This window comes from Lolium perenne, chromosome 2 (assembly GCF_019359855.2).
Source record: "Lolium perenne isolate Kyuss_39 chromosome 2, Kyuss_2.0, whole genome shotgun sequence".
Classification (NCBI taxonomy): Eukaryota; Viridiplantae; Streptophyta; class Magnoliopsida; order Poales; family Poaceae; genus Lolium; species Lolium perenne.
The window spans coordinates 100701553-100724735 of NC_067245.2; the positions used below are offsets into that span (position 1 = coordinate 100701553).

The following is a 23183-nucleotide window of genomic DNA, read 5'->3' on the forward strand; positions in this document are numbered from 1 at the left end:
GAGGAGGATGGGCGGCCGAAGCCACTGAAGATTCGTGGGGAAGCGAGAGTCCCCGACGAGAGGAAGGAGCCTAAGACCCATGAGGCGAAGACCCTTATTATTCCTGCTGGCCCTGAGTAAGTGTACTAATTTTGCAATTTCGATTTTCATGTACTAATGTTTGATTTTCATGTGCTAATGTTTGATTTTCATGTGCAGCAATTGGACATTTCCTCCGGGGGTCAAGGGGCGCCAGCCTAGCAGCATGATTGGAGCTTTGCTTAGGAAGTTCTGGCCGGGCAAATACTATCCCCTCGGCACTGTCCCCGCTGCGAGAAGAAGCTAGCCACTACTTGGACGGACTATGAGAGTGCCCCCGTCGTAGGCTTCCCGACGGCTGCTGAGGCCGTGATGAGAAAGTTTTGGGTAAGACATATTTTCGAGAGCTTCGTTCATATTTGATGACCCCAATGTGCTAACTCATGACTCTCACAATTGTTTTTTTGCATGATTGAAGTGTTTTTATCGTGTGGCGCCCGATATTGCCGGGACGGCGAACATGACTTTGCGGGCGACTTGTGAGAGGTTGACACCGCAGGTGTGGTACAACCAAAGGATCACGTCCGCGGGTCACTTCAGGCACGAGAGGCGAGAGGGTCCGAAGCGGACATTGTCGGTAAGAATGCTAAGGCCGAGTACGAGATGACGGTGGAGGACTACATGTCGGTGAGTAAAATGTCAATGAGATTCTACATTGCTACTAAGTTGCAATTGCATTAGATTGAGTTGAGTATTGCATTTTCAGGTTATCCCCGATTGGGCCGAGCCGCATGCCGAGGCATGGGAGGAGATGGTTAGGACGAGGTGGCTCAAGATGGACGAGGACTTTGCAGCCGTGGCGAGGCGGAACGCGGAGAACCGAGGCGACGGTGGCACACACTGTGGGGGAAACCTCAGCTACGAGCGCTACAAGGGGAAGACGGTATGTATACATTTTATTTTCCGTCAGGTTCAAAGTTGGTACTCACAACATTTCCTTTCGCGATGCAGAGAGCCGAGTTAGGACCCGACGAGGAGATTTCTGACCTCGAGATATACAACAAGATGCGGCTTAAGAAGCCCGATCTCTCGCAGCCTCAGCCCTCGCTCCCTGAGTACTTCGGCACCTACGCCGAGGACGTCGAGAACTACTGCGTGATGGTGAGGCATCGTCACCCGGAGGTGGATGACCCCATGAGCGCGGAGGTCGATGAGGAGTCGTTGGTCCTGTCGTCCGGAGGGTTGCCGCATGGTCGTCTCGCCATGATGAACAAGGCCGTCAAGCATACCCTCACCACGACCTTCACGCGTCTCAAGGCGGGCCTCACCAAGGACAGCCCCCCTCTCCCGCCTCGTCACCGGGCTCGGCAACAACCCGCATACGACGTAAGTTTCCCTCATTTCCATCCTCTTTCCGACTTTCGTTCATACATTGCTAAGTGCTAACGAGACATGAATTTGTGAAATTGTAGCCTGACTTCGAGGCGGCCTACGTGGCCGCTCATCAAGAATATCAGGTGGCCTTCAACCAGCACCAGCAGCAGTTCATGGAGTACATGGCATATATACATGTAAGTTCCAACCTTTGTTTTCGCAAATGATGACAAGTCCCACTTTCCCCTAGTTTGATGCTTCATATCTGCAAAGACTGACATGTAAACTATCTTGCAGGCGTCGATGGTGGCCAATCAAACTGGACAGACAGTGGATTTAGGGCCGATGCCTCCCTTTCCGGGGCCGGCGCCAAACATGCCATCGAAGGAAAATTTCGTTGCGGAGTACTATGGGAGAACAACGGTAAGTTCTTCGCCAAACCGAATACTACGGCTTTCCTTTGCCTCGCAAATTGCTAACATCTCGGGAACATGTGTGTAGGGAACGGGATGTTCCGGAAACCAGGGTGGTGGGAGGGACATGACACCGGTTCATCATGGTGGTCCTTCTCCCGGTGCTACTCCCGGTACTTCTCTCGGTACTTCTCCCGATCCTTCTCCCGGTGGTTCTTCCGCAGCTTCTACCGGAAGGAATCGGCCCGGGCCGGTGTTTAGCGGCGACGAGCTCCTCTAGTTGTCCCATGTATCTCTTATCGGTACTATGACACTATGACACTATGACACTATGTATGCAATGTTATGAGAGATTTGTACCTATTTGCATTTCATGCACTTCATGTTATGTATATTTGCACTTCATGTGAGGCTCCTGTGAAGTTCCTGTGAAATATTTGTGAATTTATGTGCTATTTAACTGTGCAAACCTGGAAATAGCCGAAACAGCAAAAATCTGGAAAAATTGCACTGCTACGCCGACGGCTATCCCCTCGGCATAGGATCGACCAGGACCAAATGGTCATCGTACACCGACGGCCACCCCCTCGGTGTAGCCCGCGCCAGGGCTGTCAGGCTGCGCCACGTCGCAGCATACGCCGACGGCCAACCCCTTGGTGTAGCCAGAGCCAGAGGCGCCCAGGCTGCGCCACGTCGCATTGTACGCCGACGGCCCCCACTCGGCGTAGCCGGCGACAGAGCTGCCGAGGCTGCGCCACGTCGCAGCGTACGCCGACGGCAACCCCCTCGGCGTAGCGGGCGCCAAAGCTGCCCAGGCTGCGCCACGTCGCAACGTACGCCGACGGCAACCCCCTCGGCGTAGCTATAACGGCCGTCAGCTTGACTGTGCCCGTTAACGTGCTACACCGAGGGCTCGTACGCCGACGGGTGGGCCAGCCGTCGGCCCACTCCGTCTACGCCGACGGTCGACGATACGCCGAGGGCCACGTTGGCAGCGCCGAGGCCTACCTTCCCCGAGGAGCTACACCGAGGGCCACCATCGGCGTAGCATACGCCGAGGGCTAGGCGGTGCTACGCCGAGGGCCGGCGGCCGTCGGCATCTGGGCAGATTCCTGTAGTGTATGCTAGAACCTTGCAGGTATTCTCCATGAAACTGAAATTCACAGAAGGCAATGCTGGTGATTTTAAGTTGCCATTGTATGTGTACGGCATGGTTTCCGTCCGAGACATCTTGGATTCCAGAAGAAACATCCTCTTCTCGTGCCATAGGACCGTGGCCCAAAAACTGACAGAGGATGTACGTAGTATCTTGCATAAAATCGATCTTCTCTTTTAGCTCTTGATTGATTTAATGTTAATGGCGATTTCTTGCTTGCTGCAGGATCCTTTTCTGCTCTTGACTGGTCCGTCCCGAGCGATCATGTCTGAGGGCATGGTCTACTTTGAGGTCCATCTGTTAGTGAAAACGGCATCAGTCTCTCAAGATAAACGGTTGATAACTTGTGTGCGCTCTTATAACGGAGGAAGCAATGCAGCCCTGTGCTTCAGCAACGTCATGTGTACGCTAGAGATGTGCTTGCGGACAGTTACAGAGGCGGTCCAGGCTACTATCATGTGTGTCCAGATTGTCAATAAGCATAAGTTAGGGCGACCTTCAAATTTTGCATATGGCGGCTGTGTTGCTTGCACCTCACTACCAAGGACGACTGCTATTGATGGCGACCAGAAGATTGTGCTGGTTGAGTCGAAAGGTAGGGAATTTCCGCAAGGTTATTTTGGGTATGTACATCTGAGGAGCCAAGTTGTTTCTGTTGAAATTGATGGAGAGTTGGCCGTTGTCATACAAGCCTACAATCAATCTGGTGCTGTCGCTGAAGAAAGGTGCATCCATTTCAAGGCCCGTAATTGCCAGGTGTTCCAGAAGCATTGTTTTGTTGGTCAAGCTAAGGTAAACGTGACTGTTGCTTGGTCCGATGTTCCTACGAACAGGACAGATATGGTGTACGGAGACTGAAGCGTGCAGCAGCTAGGAGATTTCAATCAGTGTGATGTGTTGGACTTTGGTTGTATTTCTGTTAGTATTTTACTTCTGGCACCTGTATCGACCACTATAACTTATGTATGTCATCCATGTGTTTGTGTATCGACTCTATGTGCTCTTCTCGCCTGTGTAAAAACAGGTTATATGGAGCAGCTGAACTTTGTAGGGATTTCTATTTTCGTGCCCTCGATTACTTAGTTGTGCAGTTTTCCCCAGTCCCTTAGTTTTTCCTCAGTTTTCTCCAAGCCTTTGTTTCTCTCGGCCCAAATTGGCATTTTTAACAGCACCTTTTCCCCTCTTTCTATCTCTGTCTTTTTCACCAAATTAGTATCAAATCTAGAGAATCTTCTATTTCTGTGTTTCTTCAATTATTTATGCCTTTTGGCCCTCCTTTTTTCCCCAATATGGCAGCAAATCTAGTAGCAAATCTAGAAGCTATTATATGATAAATTCACAGCAGCATAATCAGAAAACTAAGTATAATACATAGGTAAACTGCATGCAGCAGCCAAAAGCAACCAATAACATTGTTAATGTTCACGACAAACTAAGCTGGAAAAAAATACAAGACGCACGCAATGTATGGCCAACAAGAAGATTAGGATACCCCAGGATGAATGAATTTGTTATTCATTCCTTATATATTTCTCCGTCGCTCCAGCCGTGCATTATCCCAAGGAAATATTCATTGAACTCCCGCCGTCTGCAGTGTGCGGCCAATACATCCTCCAAACGGTATGGCCTGTGTTCATTTCTCAGACCGTAGCTTCCTAATCTATGCACATATTGTGGCGACTCATCCCAGGAATTTGTATCATGAAAGTACTCTCTGGTATAACCCAAATCCGCGTAGTAGATGCAGCCAGGTCGAAGAGTCGGGTGCACTCTGGTGTCGACGGAGATACACCGGATATAATGCACGAACAAGGCATGAATGCCAATGTTACTGACCGGATGGAGAGAGCGGCTCTGAGTGTCCACACGGTACACCACAGGCGTGTTTTTCATCAACACAAGCAGCACATCACCATCCGACTTCACAAGGTAGAACTTGTCACGTCCAAGTTCTGGAAATGAAATTAGTGTCTCCATCTTGACAACTTGCTCGCTTCTGTACATTGGTGCACACTATTCTTTCGGACTCAAAATTGTCCGAAGCTATTGCATACAGTTTACCATTGAACGGGGTAATGCAACGCATACTATGGTTCTTGATCGAAAATCTTCCTTCTCCCCAACCATCTTCATATATATCCTTAGTTGGAGTGCTCTCATCGACCCAACCAAGTTCCTCCGGGTAATGTCCGCAAGCGAAGACCATAGTCGGGGAGTTGATTGCGACGGCGAATCCAGAAAAACAGTTGGCATCTGCGCCTCAAACATAGTGTTCGATGTCTTTGTGAGTGGGTTCAGAAGCCGTATCTTGTGCGGTGGGTTCTTCTGGGCAAGCACGATGACGCCACGGGAAAAGCCGACGAAGTAGAATCTAAAATATATTGATGAAGATAACATTTAGCACTAAGATTGAAAATAAGAATAGATTAACCCTATAGATATGGAGGAATTTGAACCTTGCACGAACTGCAGATAGATCTATGGTGACGTAGCGGGATGTGCCGAGATGGAGGAAGGTGAACTCAGCGGCGCGTGGAAGGGCGTGGTCTAGCATGATCCATTCGTGCAGGTGCACGTCGGTATCAGGTAAACCTGAGCTTCAATTTCTACAGACTTGCCTCATAGCAGAGTAGGTGTCCACGTACTCCTCATTCGCCAATAAGCATTCGCCGATCTTGTGAAGTGGTCCGTCAGCCGTGAGATAGGCCCAGTTCACGGAGGCGCCGCGCTTGGATGCGCCGCCCTCGGTGGCGACGGGCTCGGAGGCGACGGGCTCGGGGGCGATGGCCGCCAGCGCATTCTTCTTCTCCATCGCCGGCAGGGGAGCGCTCGTACGGCGGTTGGGGTTTTTTGGAGAAGTTGATGGGACGTGAGAGGGGTGGTTTCGTGCGTGAGCGAGAATGAGACGTACTATGTGCAGAGGGAGGGAGAGAGGGGCTTACGCGTCCTAAATGCGACCCGCGTCCTACGCGTCCACTATTGCACGTCTGCACCGCGACATGCGTCAACAATGGCACGTCTTCCACTTCTGCACCGCAACACGCGTCCTCGAGTCTAACCCTGGAAATTTAGATATACTCGGGTATATACTCGAGTCATATACTAGCATTTTTTGTTTGCTCAGTTTTCGCCTTGAGTGCTAATACTGACTAGTGCAATATACTCAGTTTTACCCTCAAGTGGCTGGTCAACAGAGAGTCAATGTAACATCCTAAAAAATTGTGCATTTTCAAATTCATGCATTGCATCACATCAGCATGTCAAATTTTTAGTTTTAGAAAATGTTTTAGTTGCTTCTTGCATAAAAGTGATTTATATTGCTTGTTTTGCTCCTTGTTGATTAATCTATATGCATACTATACTTATTCAAGTGCTTTACTGGATTGGGGCTGTGCCCATTATGTCCAAATACTGTACTGAAAGTATTTACCAATTTTCGTATTTTTATTTTGCGTCAGTTTAATAAACTATATCAGTAAATTCAGAAAAGAACAGAAAAGAGAAAGGAGAAAAAAAATAAACTGGCCGACCGGCCGGCCAGGCCAAACGGCCCAGCCAGGCACGCACATGCGAGCGAGCAGCAGCTCACGGGACGCGGGACGCACACGCCCCGTTTTTCCTTTTCTCCTCTCGTTTACTTTTCTTTTCTTTTCCCTGACCGTGGGCCCCGCAGAGCATCTCCAACCTTCAGCCAAAACTCCAGGCCGTGTACGTGAACGACGCGGAGAAGTACTCCGCGAAAATCTCACCGATTTCGTTGGCGTTTGCCACGGATTTTTCGATCTATAAATATCCCACAATCTCCTCCGTTTTGACTCCCTAAAATCCCTAATTTTTGCGCCGCCAGGCTGCGCGAATTTCTCGCCGGAGTACGGCGAATTTCTCGCCGGAGTACGCCCGCCAGCAAGTTCGAAGGAGGTTCCAGGAACCCTCGCCCTTCCCTTCTCTGTCCAAGATTCATAGATCAATCTACCGCATCTTTTTAACTTCTTTTTTTCCCACCAGCAGAACCACAAGAACACGCACACACGAGACCGTCGGAGCTTCACCGGAGACGGAGTAATTCAGCTAGGAACCGCCGCTGATCGGAACTAGCAGATCGCTGAAGAGTAGGTGAATGGAATCATCCCGTGAAGCCGCACCTCGCCGTCACCTGCAGAGTCGGAGGCAACAGCACCGCGTCCGTCTCCTTCGTCGTCCTCCACCACACCCCAGCATCGTTCGTAGCAGTACGTAGCAGTGAGCCGGTACAGCCTATCATGCCTCACCACGTTTCTTTAATTTTTCTTCCCTCCCGCATGCACTGATCACCGATCAGCTTGGTAGATGGCTAGCTCAAATACTGAACCGTACTGTCTCGTTTCCAAATCGATCGATCGTGCAGATGGTGCTAGCTCTTTCACCCATAAAGACTTTGAAAATTTATAACAAATAATCTATAGCTTCTTTTTAGATGATTCCTTTTGCATTGAGTTCGTAATTGAATTCTCTGTAACTTTCGTGTAGAAAGTTTCTCCATCCGAGAAACTTTTTCTGACAACTTTTCGGACAAAATTATTAAAAGACAGCGAAATATTTAATCTTGTAAAAATCTTAATTATGGTTTCGTAACTCGGAATTGAATAAATAATATATCGTTGGATTCAGAAAAATGAGTAGTTTGTACTTTTACGAAACTTGCGAGTTTTGCAATTTAAAATAGTGTATATAGTATTTTTACTATATTTTAAATTCTGTAAACTATTTTCAAATTGCAGATACTTAATTTTGCATATCCACCAGTATGCCTGCAAATGATATTAGAAACTATTTTTACACATAGATATTTTGTTCTTGGTAAAATGACTATTTGAAACCTCTATTGCATAAAATATTTGTTTATAAAAAAAGTTTGGTATCAAATTTAGTTCCAGAGCATGCATGCATTATTCCATTATGTGTTTTACCTGTTTATGTTGTTTGGTGTTTGATTGTGAATTATTTTGCTTGCGTTAGATTGCCCGGATTGCAACGCGTGCGATTGCGACGACTGTCTGAACACCGACCAAGGCAAGTGTCACAAACTCATTATCCTACTGTTTTCTATGCATTGGTAGTTGTTTTATGTGCATAATGATTTCAAATTGCTGGCCCTGGGATATTATCAAAGTGGAGAGATTGCGAGAGATAAATATTTTATTCTCTTAATGAAAACAACCATGTCAAATTAATACATCCCTGGATGGTAATTGGTAATGCTTGGTTTATGTTGAGTGGTTGCATCGGGGTCATTTCTATGGCAGCACCGTGTGCATCACACTTGAGGTTGGCCACCCAGGAATAAAGAGATTAGCTCGTTTTTCTAGTTTTAGTAGCTTCCAGTATAACCGCATGCTATATGGGCTCTGGCTAGATTGAGTAGGTTGCGAGAACTCGACCCAATGTACAGAGGGTGGTAGGTGTTGGTAGGACGGAGCACGTCCATTGTGGTTGAGGTATTGCTTCTGAAAGGTCTTGTCCTAGTCGACATATGTCCATTTGAGAAAAATGCGCATCATGGAAGAAGAACAGACTAGGTCATGTGGGGAATGTGTACAACCTCTCGAGAGTGTGTCAAATCTAAGTACTTAGCCGTGTCCCCGGTTACGGACATCTTTGAGCAATTAGAGCTTGAAACTGTTGGATAATCTCGTCAGTCGAATTTCTGAAATTAATGCACCAGGTGGATCATGGGTAGTAATTAGTCTTATTGAAATACTGTGTTTTAAGAAATGTTTTGAGAGTAGGGAAAATAAAACAGGCTTTACGCAAATATGAACTCCACCTGCCAAATATCATGTAGTTATAGGCGTCAGAAAAGGCACCATATGACATCTTGCCATTTCCATTCCAAGTGTAATGACCCTTCGGGGCTGCAACGTTTTATGTTGCAGGTTATTCTGAAGACGAGTAAGGAATACCGTAGGTTGCGAGCTTACACCCAACATGTTCGCCTGTGGCGTGATGGAGCTCTTCGTTTATTTATTTGCTGCTTGAACTATGTTATTTTCAGCTAGCCTTGAGCTATGCACTTTGTAATAATTATACCACGGATCATACGTTGTAATAATTGACGCATTTGCTATTCTGGTTATTCATCGAACTGTGTGTGCTAGCGATTGATCCAAGGGACTAGCACAAATAGCATAGAGATTCAACCTGTATGTCAGGTTGTGTCGTTTCAGTCAACAAATAGGATTAACTAGTTAAATGAGTTATTTAATGTGCAAGAAATTCCCCAAAAGAGTGGCACTTACTCATGGAGTCTTTAGCACAAATTGCCACTTCTCAAATCATAGATAAATCATAGATAAATCAAGTTTTACCACAAATTGCCACTTCTCAAATCACCTAGTAGCTATGAAGGTGCATGGTTTTCCACAATAAACCCTACCCAAAACAGCTTTCCCCAAAACATACTTTGTCTGAATGAGGCCATAATTTTAACACTCATGTATATTTGTATTGCAAATAGTTTGAGGTAGGCCAAGATGGGTTTCATTGTACAAAACACGCATTTTCCATTTTTTAAATCTCATATTTGAATCCCTTAGCCTGTTTACTACTCACTTGCCCTTGGTTTCTTGATACTACTCAGTTTTGCCCTCTCCCTTCACAAATTCTCACAGACGCCCAACATTGCCCTGATTGGTCTAGCCGATGTCACGCGGATCGTGCCCGTCGACCGTTGATCGTAGGATTTAACGGGCAGGATAACCCCTATCTCTCTCTCTCTCTGGTCGGGGCCACCACCCTTTCTCTCTCTGTCGGCGGTTAGCTTCCACCCTCTATGTATGCTTAAGAGCGGTTACCCAGTACGCTAAAGTTTGGTTTTCTGCATTATTTTTCACGAGCTAAATTATAAACTCTTTTAGGCATTATTTTCACGCAAAAGATGATACACCATCACCAATTTGTTGTAGCCATTACTTTTCACGCAAAAAAATGATACACCATCACCAATTTGTTTAGCCATTATTTTTCACGCAAAAAAATGATACACCATCACCAATTTGTTGTAGCCATTACTTTTCACGCAAAAAATGATACACCATCACCAATTTGTTTAGCCATTACTTTTCACGCAAAAAATGATACACCATCACCATTTCTTTGAGCCATTACTTTTCACGCAAAAAAATGATACACCATCACCCATTTCTTGTAGCCATTATTTTTCACGCAAAAAATGATACACCATCACCCATTTCTTGTAGCCATTATTTTTCACGCAAAAAATGATTCACCATCACCCATTTCTTATAGCCATTACTTTCCACGCAAAAAATGATAAACCATCACCGATTTGTTGTAGCCATTACTTTTCACGCAAAAAATGATGAACAATCACCGATTTCTTGTAGCCATTACGGTAAAATGATAAACTATCACGAATTACCATTTCTTTTAGGCATTACTTTTCACGGTAAAATGATAAACTAAATCACGAAGTTCCATTTCCGTCAAAATAGTCCGCATTACTTTTTTGTTGAGATATATACCCCCACAACGGTCATCTCCTCCTTAAATTATTGTGTAAACCCCCACAACGGTCACCTCCTCCTTAATTTATTGTGTAAACCCCTACAACAGTCATCTCTCCCTTATAAACACCCACAACGGCCATCCCTTGTGTCAATAGGTTCTGCCTCTCTCTTCTTCGTTCACATACACTTGATCATCCATTGCCATGGCTTCCACGTCTCGGACGCGGACCGGAAGGGGAAGGGGAAGGGGCGGCCGGGGTGGTGGATCATCATCATTGCCACCACCACCGTCGTCAACACTGCCATATATGATGACCCTTTGGTCAAGAAGGTACGTACGCATTCACACATATATGATGCATGTGATTAATTATGGGCATGTTCTAAAAAACCTTTAATTTCAAACGATCGACGCTCGATCTCTTTGCAGGCACTCCCAAAAAAGTTTGCGGACTATCTTGACGGCCAGGAGCCAGCTAAGGTGTATCTGCGAGCAGCTGACTGCGGTCTTCGTCTCTGGACCGTGGAGGTCCTATTTGACGGACAAGGCCGGATGTATCTCGACAAGGGCTGGGAGAATTTCGCCATCGCGCACGGTGTGGATTTTGGCTGCTCCGTACACTTCAAATATGAAGGCGATGATCTGCTCACAGTGAAGGTGTTCGACGGAACAATGTGTAGGAAGTACTACTACTCAGACGACGAAGATACTGACGATGAAAGTGACGACGTGATGAAGCCATGCATCCATCCCTTTAGATAAGGGGATTATGACCAAGAATATATATGTAGCTTCATATGCATCGATTTAGAGATCTACTAGCTATTTTCTATATATTTAGAGATCTAGCTATTTTCTATATATTATGCACAATGTTTAGCATAAGAGTCACTTTAGATTAAGCTACGAAAATAGTCACCTGCCATGGGCTAAGGCGGCCCCACAGAGCGGCTCTATATTATATTCTCTAAATAAATAGACAACCCCAGCGGTCATTGGCTGCGAAGGCCCCACAGAGCGGCAATATATGATTTTCTATAAATAAATAGACGACCCCACTGGTCATTGGCTGCGGCAGCCCCACAGAGCGGCAAATATATGTATTTTTCTGAAAAATAGACGACCCCACTGGTCATTGGCTGCGGCAGCCCCTCAGAGTGGCAATATATGACTTTTCCTGAAAAATAGATGACCCCACTGGTCAATGGCTGCGGTAGCCCTATAGAGCGGCCCCATTTCTCAGCACGAGACGGGTCAGAGAGGAACTGCCCTCTGTGTAGCCCCACCCGTCAGATTAACGGTAACGGTAAGGCCTCTGACCTGACGGCAACCCTCCCGTCCGAGCGTCTGCGAGGGGTTTCAAACTAGAGGGAGGGGAAAACTGAGGAAAAACTAACGAGCTGGGGAAAACTGAGCACAACTAAGGACCCGAGGGCACGAAAATAGAAATCCCAACTTTGTAATGCTAGTATTATTACTTCATAAGTGGTAATACTTTGACTTGCCTTCTTTGGTAATTTTAAGTGGATAGTTCGATTTTGCAGTTGGATTTTCATTGACTATTAGTTACTATCAGTACTTGATATCAATTAGATCTCAAGATGGATTTTCATTCATGGTGAAGTTAGGACGATATTTTTTTTTGCGGGCACTCGTGCTCGGCTATTGGTGATGGGAAACGGTGGTGCGGATGAAAAAGAGAATGGACATGGTACAAAATAGAGCAGACAAAGAGCGGGAGGAGCAAGCATAAGGGAAAATGAGTGCATAACATGTCGGATGCGATCATACCAGCACTAAAGCACCGGATCCCATCAGAACGCCGAAGTTAAGCGTGCTTGGGCGAGAGTAGTACTAGGATGGGTGACCTCCTGGGAAGTCCTCGTGTTGCATCCCTCCTTTTTTGCGTCACGCGGCGACATTCATGGTGAAGTTAGGACGATATTTTTTTTGCCGGCACTCGTGCTCGGCTATTGGTGATGGGAAACGGTGGTGCGGATGAAAAAGAGGATGGACATGGTACAAAATAGAGCAGACAAAGAGCGGGAGGAGCAAGCATAAGGGAAAATGAGTGCATAACATGTCGGATGCGATCATACCAGCACTAAAGCACCGGATCCCATTGATACGTCTCCGACGTATCGATAATTTCTTGTGTTCCATGCCACATTATTGATGATATCTACATGTTTTATGCACACTTTATGTCATATTCGTGCATTTTCTGGAACTAACCTATTAACAAGATGCCGAAGTGCCAGTTCCTGTTTTCTGCTGTTTTTGGTTTCAGAAATCCTAGTAACGAAATATTCTCGGAATCGGATGAAATCAACGCCCAGGTTCCTATTTTGCCCGGAAGCATCCAGAACACCCGAGAGCCGCCAGAGGGAAGCCCTGGGGGCCCCACACTACACCCTGGCGCGGCCAGAGGGGGGCCGCGCCGCCCTATGGTGTGGTGGCCCCAGGGCCCCTCCGAGGCTGCCCTTCCGCCTATTTAAAGCCTCCGTCGCGAAAACCCTAAAAAGTTCGACGAAAAAGCCACGGTACGAGAAACCATCCAGAGCCGCCGCCATCGCGAAGCCAAGATCTGGGGGACAGGAGTCTCTGTTCCGGCACGCCGTCGGGACGGGGAAGTGCCCCCGGAAGGCTCCTCCATCGACACCGCTGCCATCTCCACCGCCATCTTCATCACCGCTGCTGCTCCCATGAGGAGGGAGTAGTTCTCCATCGAGGCTCGGGGCTGTACCGGTAGCTATGTGGTTCATCTCTCTCCTATGTACTTCAATACAATAATCTCATGAGCTGCCTTACATGATTGAGATTCATATGATGATGCTTGTAATCTAGATGTCGTTATGCTAGTCAAGTGAATTTTACTTATGTGATCTCCGGAGACTCCTTGTCCCACGTGTGTAAAGGTGACAGTGTGTGCGCCGTGTGGGTCTCTTAGGCTATATTTCACAGAATACTTATTCACTGTTATGAATGGCATAGTGAAGTGCTTATTTATATCTCTTTATGATTACAATGTGTTTGTATCACAATTCATCTATGTGCTACTCTAGTGATGTTATTAAAGTAGTTTTATTCCTCCTGCACGGTGTAATGGTGACAGTGTGTGCATCCGTGTTAGTACTTGGCGTAGGCTATGATTATGATCTCTTGTAGATTATGAAGTTAACTATTGCTATGATGGTATTGATGTGATCTATTCCTCCTACATAGTGTGAAGGTGACAGTGTGCATGCTATGTTAGTACTTGGTTTAGTTGTGTTGATCTGTCGTGCACTCTAAGGTTATTTAAATATGAACATCGAATATTGTGGAGCTTGTTAACTCCGGCATTGAGGGTTCGTGTAATCCTACACAGTTAGTGGTGTTCATCATCCAACAAGAGGGTGTAGAGTATGCATTTATCTATTCTGTTATGTGATCAAAGTTCTATTCTGTTATGTGATCAAAGTTGAGAGTGTCCACTAGTGAAAGTCTAATCCCTAGGCCTTGTTCCTAAATACTGCTATCGCTGCTTGTTTACTGTTTTACTGCGTTACTACTGCTGCGTTACTACTGCTTGTTTACTGTCCTGAGCAAAGCACTTTTCTGGTGCCGTTGCCACTGCTCATATATATTCATACCACCTGTATTTCACTATCTCTTCGCCGAACTAGTGCACCTATTAGGTGTGTTGGGGACACAAGAGACTTCTTGCTTTGTGGTTGCAGGGTTGCATGAGAGGGATATCTTTGACCTCTTCCTCCCTGAGTTCGATAAACCTTGGGTGATCCACTTAAGGGAAAACTTGCTGCTGTTCTACAAACCTCTGCTCTTGGAGGCCCAACACTGTCTACAGGAAAAGGAGGGGGCGTAGACATCAAGCTATTTTCTGGCGCCGTTGCCGGGGAGGAAAGGTAAAAGGTACTCACACTTCGGATCTCGGCTACTAAGCTATTTTCACCGTCGTAAGTACTCGAAGCTATTTCCTTTAGATCCTGCAATTGCATCTTTTTGTTTCTTGTTTACACTAGTTTGGCATAATGGACAAGAATGAGCTTCTTATTCTATTTCCTTATTTAAAACATGGATTGTTTGATGCGAAAATTAAAAAACCTATGGAATCTTATTTGCATGCTGGTAGTAATATTAGTATGAACGCTTTGAACACCATTGTTGATAATAATATAGAAAGTTCTAAACTTGGGGAAGCTGGTTTTCATGATCTTTTTAGTCCCCCAAGCATTGAGGGGAAAATTTTCTTTGATGATACTTTGCCTCCTATTTATGATGATTATAATGATAGTGGTCTTTTGGTGCCACCTACTATGGAGAGTAAATTTTGTTGTGATTATACTATGCCTCCTACACTTGATGAGAATAATAATGATAGCTACTTTGTTGAATTTACTCCCACTACAACTAATAAAATTGATTATGCTTATGTGGGTAGTAATAATTTTATGCATAAGACTCATGATAAGAATGCTTTATGTGATAGTTATATTGTTGAGTTTGCTCATGATGCTACTGAAAGTTATTATGAGAGAGGAAAATATGGTTGTAGAAATTTTCATGTTACTAAAACACCTCTCGTTTTGCTGAAAATCTTGAAGCTGCACTTGTTTTATCTTTCTATGCTTATTGCATTATGCTTCATGAATTTGTTTATTTACAAGAATCTTATGCATAGGAAGCATGTTAGACTTAAATGTGTTTTGAATTTGCCTCTTGATGCTCTCTTTTGCTTCCAAAACTATTTCTTGCGAGTGCATCATTAAAACTGCTGAGCCCATCTTAATGGCTATAAAGAAAGAACTTCTTGGGAGATAACCCATGTGTTATTTTGATACAGTACTTTGTTTTTATTTTGTGTCTTGGAAGTTGTTTACTACTGTAGCAACCTCTCCTTATCTTAGTTTTGTGTTTTGTTGTGCCAAGTGAAGCCTCTAATCGAAAGTTGATACTAGATTTGGATTTCTGCGCAGAAACAGATTTCTATCTGTCACGAATCTGGGATGTTTTCTCTGTAGAAAAATCATAAAAATGTGCCAATTTACGTGCGTGTTCCTCAGATATTTACGCAACTTTCATTAGTTTTGAGTTTTCTGATCTGAGCAACGGAAGTATTTATTAAAAATTCGTCTTTACGGACTGTTCTGTTTTGACAGATTCTGCCTTTTATTTCGCATTGCTTCTTTCGCTGTGTTGGGTGGATTTCTTTGTTCCATTACCTTCCAGTAGCTTTGAGCAATATCCAGAAGTGTTAAGAATGATTGTGTCACCTCTGAACATATGAGTTTTTGATTATGTACTAACCCCTCTAATGAAGTTTATGAGAAGTTTGTTGTGAAGGAAGTTTTCAAGGGTCAAGAGAGGAGGATGATATACTATGATCAAGAAGAGTGAAAGCTCTAAGATTGGGGATGCCCCGGTGGTTCACCCCTGCATATATCAAGAAGACTCAAGCGTCTAAGATTGGGGATGCCCAAGGCATCCCCTTCTTCATCGACAACATTATCAGGTTCCTCCGCTGAAACTATATTTTTATTCCATCACATCTTATGTGCTTTGCTTGGAGCGTCGGTTTGTTTTTGTTTTTTTGTTTTGTTTGAATAAAATGGATCCTAGCATTCACTTTGTGGGAGAGAGACACGTTCCGCTGTAGCATATGGACAAGTATGTCCTTAGTTTCTACTCATAGTATTCATGGCGAAGTTTCTTCTTCGTTAACTTGTTATATGGTTGGAATTGGAAAATGATACATGTAGTAATTTGCTATAATGTCTTGGGTAATGTGATACTTGGCAATTGTTGTGCTCATGTTTAAGCTCTTGCATCATATACTTTGCACCTATTAATGAAGAAATACATAGAGCATGCTAAAATTTGGTTTGCATATTTGGTCTCTCTAAGGTCTAGATAATTTCTAGTATTGAGTTTGAACAACAAGGAAGACGGTGTAGAGTCTTATAATGTTTACAATATGTCTTTTATGTGAGTTTTGCTGCACCGGTTCATCCTTGTGTTTGTTTCAAAATAGACTTGCTAGCCTAAGCCTTGTATCGAGAGGGAATACCTCTCATGCATCCAAAATACTTGAGCCAACCACTATGCCATTTGTGTCCACCATACCTACCTACTACATGGTATTTCTCCGCCATTCCAAAGTAAATTGCTTGAGTGCTATCTTTAAAATTCCATCATTCACCTTTGCAATATATAGCTCATCGGACAAATAGCTTAAAAACTATTGTGGTATTGAATATGTACTTATGCACTTTATCTCTTATTAAGTTGCTTGTTGTGCGATAACCATGTTCACTGGGGACGCCATCAACTACTCTTTGTTGAATTTCATGTGAGTTGATATGCATGTTCGTCTTGTCTGAAGTAAGAGAGATCTACCACCTTATGGTTAAGCATGCATATTGTTAGAGAAGAACATTGGGCCGCTAACTAAAGCCATGATCCATGGTGGAAGTTTCAGTTTTGGACAATATCCTCAATCTCATATGAGAAAATTATTAATTGTTGTTACATGCTTATGCATAAAAGAGGAGTCCATTATCTGTTGTCTATGTTGTCCCGGTATGGATGTCTAAGTTGAGAATAATCAATAGCGAGAAATCCAATGCGAGCTTTCTCCTTAGACCTTTGTACAGGCGGCATAGAGGTACCCCTTTGTGACACTTGGTTAAAACATGTGCAGTGCGATGATCCGGTAGTCCAAGCTAATTAGGACAAGGTGCGGGCACTATTAGTATACTATGCATGAGGCTTGCAACTTGTAAGATATAATTTACATGATACATATGCTTTATTACTACCGTTGACAAAATTGTTTCATGTTTTCAAAATCAAAGCTCTAGCACAAATATAGCAATCGATGCTTTTCCTCCATGGAGGACCATTCTTTTACTTTCATTGTTGAGTCAGTTCACCTATTTCTCTCCACCTCAAGAAGCAAACACTTGTGTGAACTGTGCATTGATTCCTACATACTTGCATATTGCACTTGTTATATTACTTTGCATTGACAACTATCCATGAGATATACATGTTATAAGTTGAAAGCAACCGCTGAAACTTAATCTTCCTTTGTGTTGCTTCAAAGCCTTTACTTTGAATTATTGCTTTATGAGTTAACTCTTATGCAAGACTTATTGATGCTTGTCTTTAAGTACTATTCATGAAAAGTCTTTGCTTTATGATTCATTTGTTTACTCATGTCATTACCATTGTCTTGGATTACTGCATTCATTATATATGTTTACAATATGATCAAGTTTATGATGGCATGTCACTCCAGAAATTATCTTTGTTATCGTTTTACCTGCTCGGGACGAGCAGAACTAAGCTTGGGGATGCTGATACGTCTCCGACGTATCGATAATTTCTTGTGTTCCATGCCACATTATTGATGATATCTAAATGTTTTATGCACACTTTATGTCATATTCGTGCATTTTCTGGAACTAACCTATTAACAAGATGCCGAAGTGCCAGTTCCTGTTTTCTGCTGTTTTTGGTTTCAGAAATCCTAGTAACGAAATATTCTCGGAATCGGACGAAATCAACGCCCAGGTTCCTATTTTGCCCGGAAGCATCCAGAACACCCGAGAGCCGCCAGAGGGAAGCCCTAGGGGCCCCACACTACACCCTGGCGCGGCCAGAGGGGGGGCCGCGCCGCCCTATGGTGTGGTGGCCCCAGGCCCCCTCCGAGGCTGCCCTTCCGCCTATTTAAAGCCTCCGTCGCGAAAACCCTAAAAAGTTCGACGAAAAAGCCACGGTACGAGAAACCATCCAGAGCCGCCGCCATCGCGAAGCCAAGATCTGGGGGACAGGAGTCTCTGTTCCGGCACGCCGTCGGGACGGGGAAGTGCCCCCGGAAGGCTCCTCCATCGACACCGCTGCCATCTCCACCACCATCTTCATCACCGCTGCTGCTCCCATGAGGAGGGAGTAGTTCTCCATCGAGGCTCGGGGCTGTACCGGTAGCTATGTGGTTCATCTCTCTCCTATGTACTTCAATACAATAATCTCATGAGCTGCCTTACATGATTGAGATTCATATGATGATGCTTGTAATCTAGATGTCGTTATGCTAGTCAAGTGAATTTTACTTATGTGATCTCCGGAGACTCCTTGTCCCACGTGTGTAAAGGTGACAGTGTGTGCACCGTGTGGGTCTCTTAGGCTATATTTCACAGAATACTTATTCACTGTTATGAATGGCATAGTGAAGTGCTTATTTATATCTCTTTATGATTGCAATGTGTTTGTATCACAATTCATCTATGTGCTACTCTAGTGATGTTATTAAAGTAGTTTTATTCCTCCTGCACGGTGTAATGGTGACAGTGTGTGCATCCGTGTTAGTACTTGGCGTAGGCTATGATTATGATCTCTTGTAGATTATGAAGTTAACTATTGCTATGATGGTATTGATGTGATCTATTCCTCCTACATAGTGTGAAGGTGACAGTGTGCATGCTATGTTAGTACTTGGTTTAGTTGTGTTGATCTGTCGTGCACTCTAAGGTTATTCAAATATGAACATCGAATATTGTGGAGCTTGTTAACTCCGGCATTGAGGGTTCGTGTAATCCTACACAGTTAGTGGTGTTCATCATCCAACAAGAGGGTGTAGAGTATGCATTTATCTATTCTGTTATGTGATCAAAGTTGAGAGTGTCCACTAGTGAAAGTCTAATCCCTAGGCCTTGTTCCTAAATACTGCTATCGCTGCTTGTTTACTGTTTTACTGTGTTACTACTGCTGCGTTACTACTGCTTGTTTACTGTCCTGAGCAAAGCACTTTTCTGGTGCCGTTGCCACTGCTCATATATATTCATACCACCTGTATTTCACTATCTCTTCGCCGAACTAGTGCACCTATTAGGTGTGTTGGGGACACAAGAGACTTCTTGCTTTGTGGTTGCAGGGTTGCATGAGAGGGATATCTTTGACCTCTTCCTCCCTGAGTTCGATAAACCTTGGGTGATCCACTTAAGGGAAAACTTGCTGCTGTTCTACAAACCTCTGCTCTTGGAGGCCCAACACTGTCTACAGGAAAAGGAGGGGGCGTAGACATCACCCATCAGAACTCCGAAGTTAAGCGTGCGTGGGCGAGAGTAGTACTAGGATGGGTGACCTCCTGGGAAGTCCTCGTGTTGCATCCCTCCTTTTTTGCGTCACGCGGCGACATTCATGGTGAAGTTAGGACGATATTTTTTTTGCGGGCACTCGTGCTCGGCTATTGGTGATGGGAAACGGTGGTGCGGATGAAAAAGAGGATGGACATGGTACAAAATAGAGCAGACAAAGAGCGTTAGGAGCAAGCATAAGTGAAAATGAGTGCATAACATGTCGGATGCGATCATACCAGCACTAAAGCATCGGATCCCATCAGAACTCCGAAGTTAAGCGTGCTTGGGCGAGAGTAGTACTAGGATGGGTGACCTCCTGGGAAGTCCCCGTGTTGCATCCCTCCTTTTTTGCGTCACGCGGCGACATTCATGGTGAAGCTAGGACGATATTTTTTTTGCGGGCACTCGTGCTCGGCTATTGGTGATGGGAAACGGTGGTGCGGATGAAAAAGAGGATGGACATGGTACAAAATAGAGCAGACAAAGAGCGGGAGGAGCAAGCATAAGGGAAAATGAGTGCATAACATGTCGGATGCGATCATACCAGCACTAAAGCACCGGATCCTATCAGAACTCCGAAGTTAAGCGTGCTTGGGCGAGAGTAGTACTAGGATGGGTGACCTCCTGGGAAGTCCTCGTGTTGCATCCCTCCTTTTTTGCGTCACTCGACGACATTCATGGTGAAGTTAGGACGATATTTTTTTGCGGGCACTCGTGCTCGACTATTGGTGATGGGAAACGGTGGTGCGGATGAAAAAGAGGATGGCCATGGTACAAAATAGAGCAGACAAAGAGCGGGAGGAGCAAGCATAAGGGAAAATGAGTGCATAACATGTCGGATGCGATCATACTAGCACTAAAGCACCGCATCCCATCAGAACTCCGAAGTTAAGCGTGCTTGGGCGAGAGTAGTACTAGGATGGGTGACCTCCTGGGAAGTCCTCGTGTTGCATCCCTCCTTTTTTGCGTCACGCGGCGACATTCATGGTGAAGTTAGGACGATATTTTTTTTTGCAGGCACTTGTGCTCGGCTATTGGTGATGGGAAACGGTGGTGCGGATGAAAAAGAGGATGGACATGGTACAAAATAGAGCAGACAAAGAGCGGGAGGAGCAAGCATAAGGGAAAATGAGTGCATAACATGTCGGATGCGATCATACCAGCACTAAAGCACCGGATCCTATCAGAACTCCGAAGTTAAGCGTGCTTGGGCGAGAGTAGTACTAGGATGGGTGACCTCCTGGGAAGTCCTCGTGTTGCATCCCTCCTTTTTTGCGTCACGCGACGACATTCATGGTGAAGTTAGGACGATATTTTTTTGCGGGCACTCGTGCTCGACTATTGGTGATGGGAAACGGTGGTGCGGATGAAAAAGAGGATGCACATGGTACAAAATAGAGCAGACAAAGAGCGGGAGGAGCAAGCATAAGGGAAAATGAGTGCATAACATGTCGGATGCGATCATACTAGCACTAAAGCACCGCATCCCATCAGAACTCCGAAGTTAAGCGTGCTTGGGCGACAGTAGTACTAGGATGGGTGACCTCCTGGGAAGTCCTCGTGTTGCATCCCTCCTTTTTTGCGTCACGCGGCGACATTCATGGTGAAGTTAGGACGATATTTTTTTGCGGGCACTTGTGCTCGGCTATTGGTGATGGGAAACGGTGGTGCGGATGAAAAAGAGGATGGACATGGTACAAAATAGAGCAGACAAAGAGCGGGAGGAGCAAGCATAAGGGAAAATGAGTGCATAACATGTCGGATGCGATCATACCAGCACTAAAGCACCGGATAACATCAGAACTATGAAGTTAAGCGTGCTTGGGCGAGAGTAGTACTAGGATGGGTGACCTCCTGGGAAGTCCTCGTGTTGCATCCCTCCTTTTTTGCGTCACGCGGCGACATTCATGGTGAAGTTAGGACGATATTTTTTTGCGGGCACTCGTGCTCGGCTATTGGTGATGGGAAACGGTGGTGCGGATGAAAAAGAGGATGGACATGGTACAAAATAGAGCATACAAAGAGCGGGAGGAGCAAGCATAAGGGAAAATGAGTGCATAACATGTCGGATGCGATCATACCAGCACTAAAGCACCGGATCCCATCAGAACTCCGAAGTTAAGCGTGCTTGGGCGAGAGTAGTACTAGGATGGGTGACCTCCTGGGAAGTCCCCGTGTTGCATCCCTCCTTTTTTGCGTCACGCGGCGACATTCATGGTGAAGTTAGGACGATATTTTTTTTTGCGGGCACTTGTGCTCGGCTATTGGTGATGGGAAACGGTGGTACGGATGAAAAAGAGGATGGATATGGTACGAAATAGAGCAGACAAAGAGCGGGAGGAGCAAGCATAAGGGAAAATGAGTGCATAACATGTCGGATGCGATCATACCAGCACTAAAGCACTGGATCCCATCTGAACTCCGAAGTTAAGCGTGCTTGGGCGAGAGTAGTACTAGGATGGGTGACCTCCTGGGAAGTCCTCGTGTTGCATCCCTCCTTTTTTTGCGTCACGCGGCGACATTCATGGTGAAGTTAGGACGATATTTTTTTGCGGGCACTCGTGCTCGGCTATTGGTGATGGGAAACGGTGGTGCGGATGAAAAAGAGGATGAACATGGTACAAAATAGAGCGGACATAGAGCGGGAGGAGCAAGCATACGGGAAAATGAGTGCATAACATGTCGGATGCGATCATACCAGCACTAAAGCACCGGATCCGATCAGAACTCCGAAGTTAGGCGTGCTTGGGCGAGAGTAGTACTAGGATGGGTGACCTCCTGGGAAGTCCTCGTGTTGCATCCCTCCTTTTTTTGCGTCACGCGGCGACATTCATGGTGAAGTTAGGACGATATTTTTTGCGGGCACTCGTGCTCGGCTATTGGTGATGGGAAACGGTGGTGCGGATGAAAAAGAGGATGGACATAGTACAAAATTGAGCAGACAAAGAGCGGGAGGAGCAAGCATAAGGGAAAATGAGTGCATAACATGTTGGATGCGATCATACCAGCACTAAACCACCGGATCCCATCAGAACTCCGAAGTTAAGCGTGCTTGGGCGACAGTAGTACTAGGATGGGTGACCTCCTGGGAAGTCCTCGTGTTGCATCCCTCCTTTTTTGCGTCACGCGGCGACATTCATGGTGAAGTTAGGACGATATTTTTTTGCGGGCACTCGTGCTCGGCTATTGGTGATGGGAAACGGTGGTGCGGATGAAAAAGAGGATGGACATGGTACAAAATAGAGCAGACAAAGAGCGGGAGGAGCAAGCATAAGGGAAAATGAGTGCATAACATGTCGGATGCGATCATACCAGCACTAAAGCACCGGATCCTATCAGAACTCCGAAGTTAAGCGTGCTTGGGCGAGAGTAGTACTAGGATGGGTGACCTCCTGGGAAGTCCTCGTGTTGCATCCCTCCTTTTTTGCGTCACGCGACGACATTCATGGTGAAGTTAGGACGATATTTTTTTGGGGGCACTCGTGCTCGACTATTGGTGATGGGAAACGGTGGTGCGGATGAAAAAGAGGATGCACATGGTACAAAATAGAGCAGACAAAGAGCGGGAGGAGC

The 23183-nt window shown here is 45.4% G+C and overlaps 2 long non-coding RNA genes and 12 other non-coding genes across 15 annotated transcripts; all 14 read left to right on the top strand.

The window, feature by feature from the left end:
* Window positions 1–2931: 2931 nt before the first annotated feature.
* Window positions 2932–4011, top strand: LOC139835190 (uncharacterized). The gene is made up of 2 exons (XR_011750933.1): window positions 2932–3102; window positions 3187–4011. It is a non-coding gene; the product is annotated as an uncharacterized lncRNA (long non-coding RNA).
* A 2619-nt stretch (window positions 4012–6630) lies between these two features.
* On the top strand, window positions 6631–9077 carry LOC127333391 (uncharacterized). 2 transcript variants are annotated; one of them, XR_011751801.1, is made up of 4 exons: window positions 6631–6879; window positions 6967–7208; window positions 7957–8010; window positions 8874–9077. It is a non-coding gene; the product is annotated as an uncharacterized lncRNA (long non-coding RNA). The 2 variants fall into 2 exon arrangements; XR_007871108.2 differs by having other exon boundaries at window positions 6970–7208.
* Window positions 9078–12244: 3167 nt separating this feature from the next.
* Window positions 12245–12363, top strand: LOC127337401 (5S ribosomal RNA). Its single transcript, XR_007873806.1, has one exon. It is a non-coding gene; the product is annotated as a 5S ribosomal RNA (ribosomal RNA).
* A 7469-nt stretch (window positions 12364–19832) lies between these two features.
* Window positions 19833–19951, top strand: LOC127337387 (5S ribosomal RNA). Its single transcript, XR_007873793.1, has one exon. It is a non-coding gene; the product is annotated as a 5S ribosomal RNA (ribosomal RNA).
* A 189-nt stretch (window positions 19952–20140) lies between these two features.
* On the top strand, window positions 20141–20259 carry LOC127337475 (5S ribosomal RNA). Its single transcript, XR_007873878.2, has one exon. It is a non-coding gene; the product is annotated as a 5S ribosomal RNA (ribosomal RNA).
* Window positions 20260–20447: 188 nt separating this feature from the next.
* On the top strand, window positions 20448–20566 carry LOC127337512 (5S ribosomal RNA). The gene has a single exon (XR_007873911.2). It is a non-coding gene; the product is annotated as a 5S ribosomal RNA (ribosomal RNA).
* A 190-nt stretch (window positions 20567–20756) lies between these two features.
* On the top strand, window positions 20757–20875 carry LOC127337383 (5S ribosomal RNA). Its single transcript, XR_007873789.1, has one exon. It is a non-coding gene; the product is annotated as a 5S ribosomal RNA (ribosomal RNA).
* Window positions 20876–21063: 188 nt separating this feature from the next.
* LOC127337541 (5S ribosomal RNA) lies at window positions 21064–21182 on the top strand. Its single transcript, XR_007873938.1, has one exon. It is a non-coding gene; the product is annotated as a 5S ribosomal RNA (ribosomal RNA).
* Window positions 21183–21370: 188 nt separating this feature from the next.
* Window positions 21371–21489, top strand: LOC127337561 (5S ribosomal RNA). The gene has a single exon (XR_007873957.1). It is a non-coding gene; the product is annotated as a 5S ribosomal RNA (ribosomal RNA).
* A 188-nt stretch (window positions 21490–21677) lies between these two features.
* LOC127337603 (5S ribosomal RNA) lies at window positions 21678–21796 on the top strand. The gene has a single exon (XR_007873996.1). It is a non-coding gene; the product is annotated as a 5S ribosomal RNA (ribosomal RNA).
* Window positions 21797–21986: 190 nt separating this feature from the next.
* LOC127337312 (5S ribosomal RNA) lies at window positions 21987–22105 on the top strand. Its single transcript, XR_007873723.2, has one exon. It is a non-coding gene; the product is annotated as a 5S ribosomal RNA (ribosomal RNA).
* A 189-nt stretch (window positions 22106–22294) lies between these two features.
* Window positions 22295–22413, top strand: LOC127337458 (5S ribosomal RNA). The gene has a single exon (XR_007873862.1). It is a non-coding gene; the product is annotated as a 5S ribosomal RNA (ribosomal RNA).
* A 188-nt stretch (window positions 22414–22601) lies between these two features.
* LOC127337452 (5S ribosomal RNA) lies at window positions 22602–22720 on the top strand. The gene has a single exon (XR_007873856.1). It is a non-coding gene; the product is annotated as a 5S ribosomal RNA (ribosomal RNA).
* A 188-nt stretch (window positions 22721–22908) lies between these two features.
* Window positions 22909–23027, top strand: LOC127337384 (5S ribosomal RNA). The gene has a single exon (XR_007873790.1). It is a non-coding gene; the product is annotated as a 5S ribosomal RNA (ribosomal RNA).
* Window positions 23028–23183: the final 156 nt, after the last annotated feature.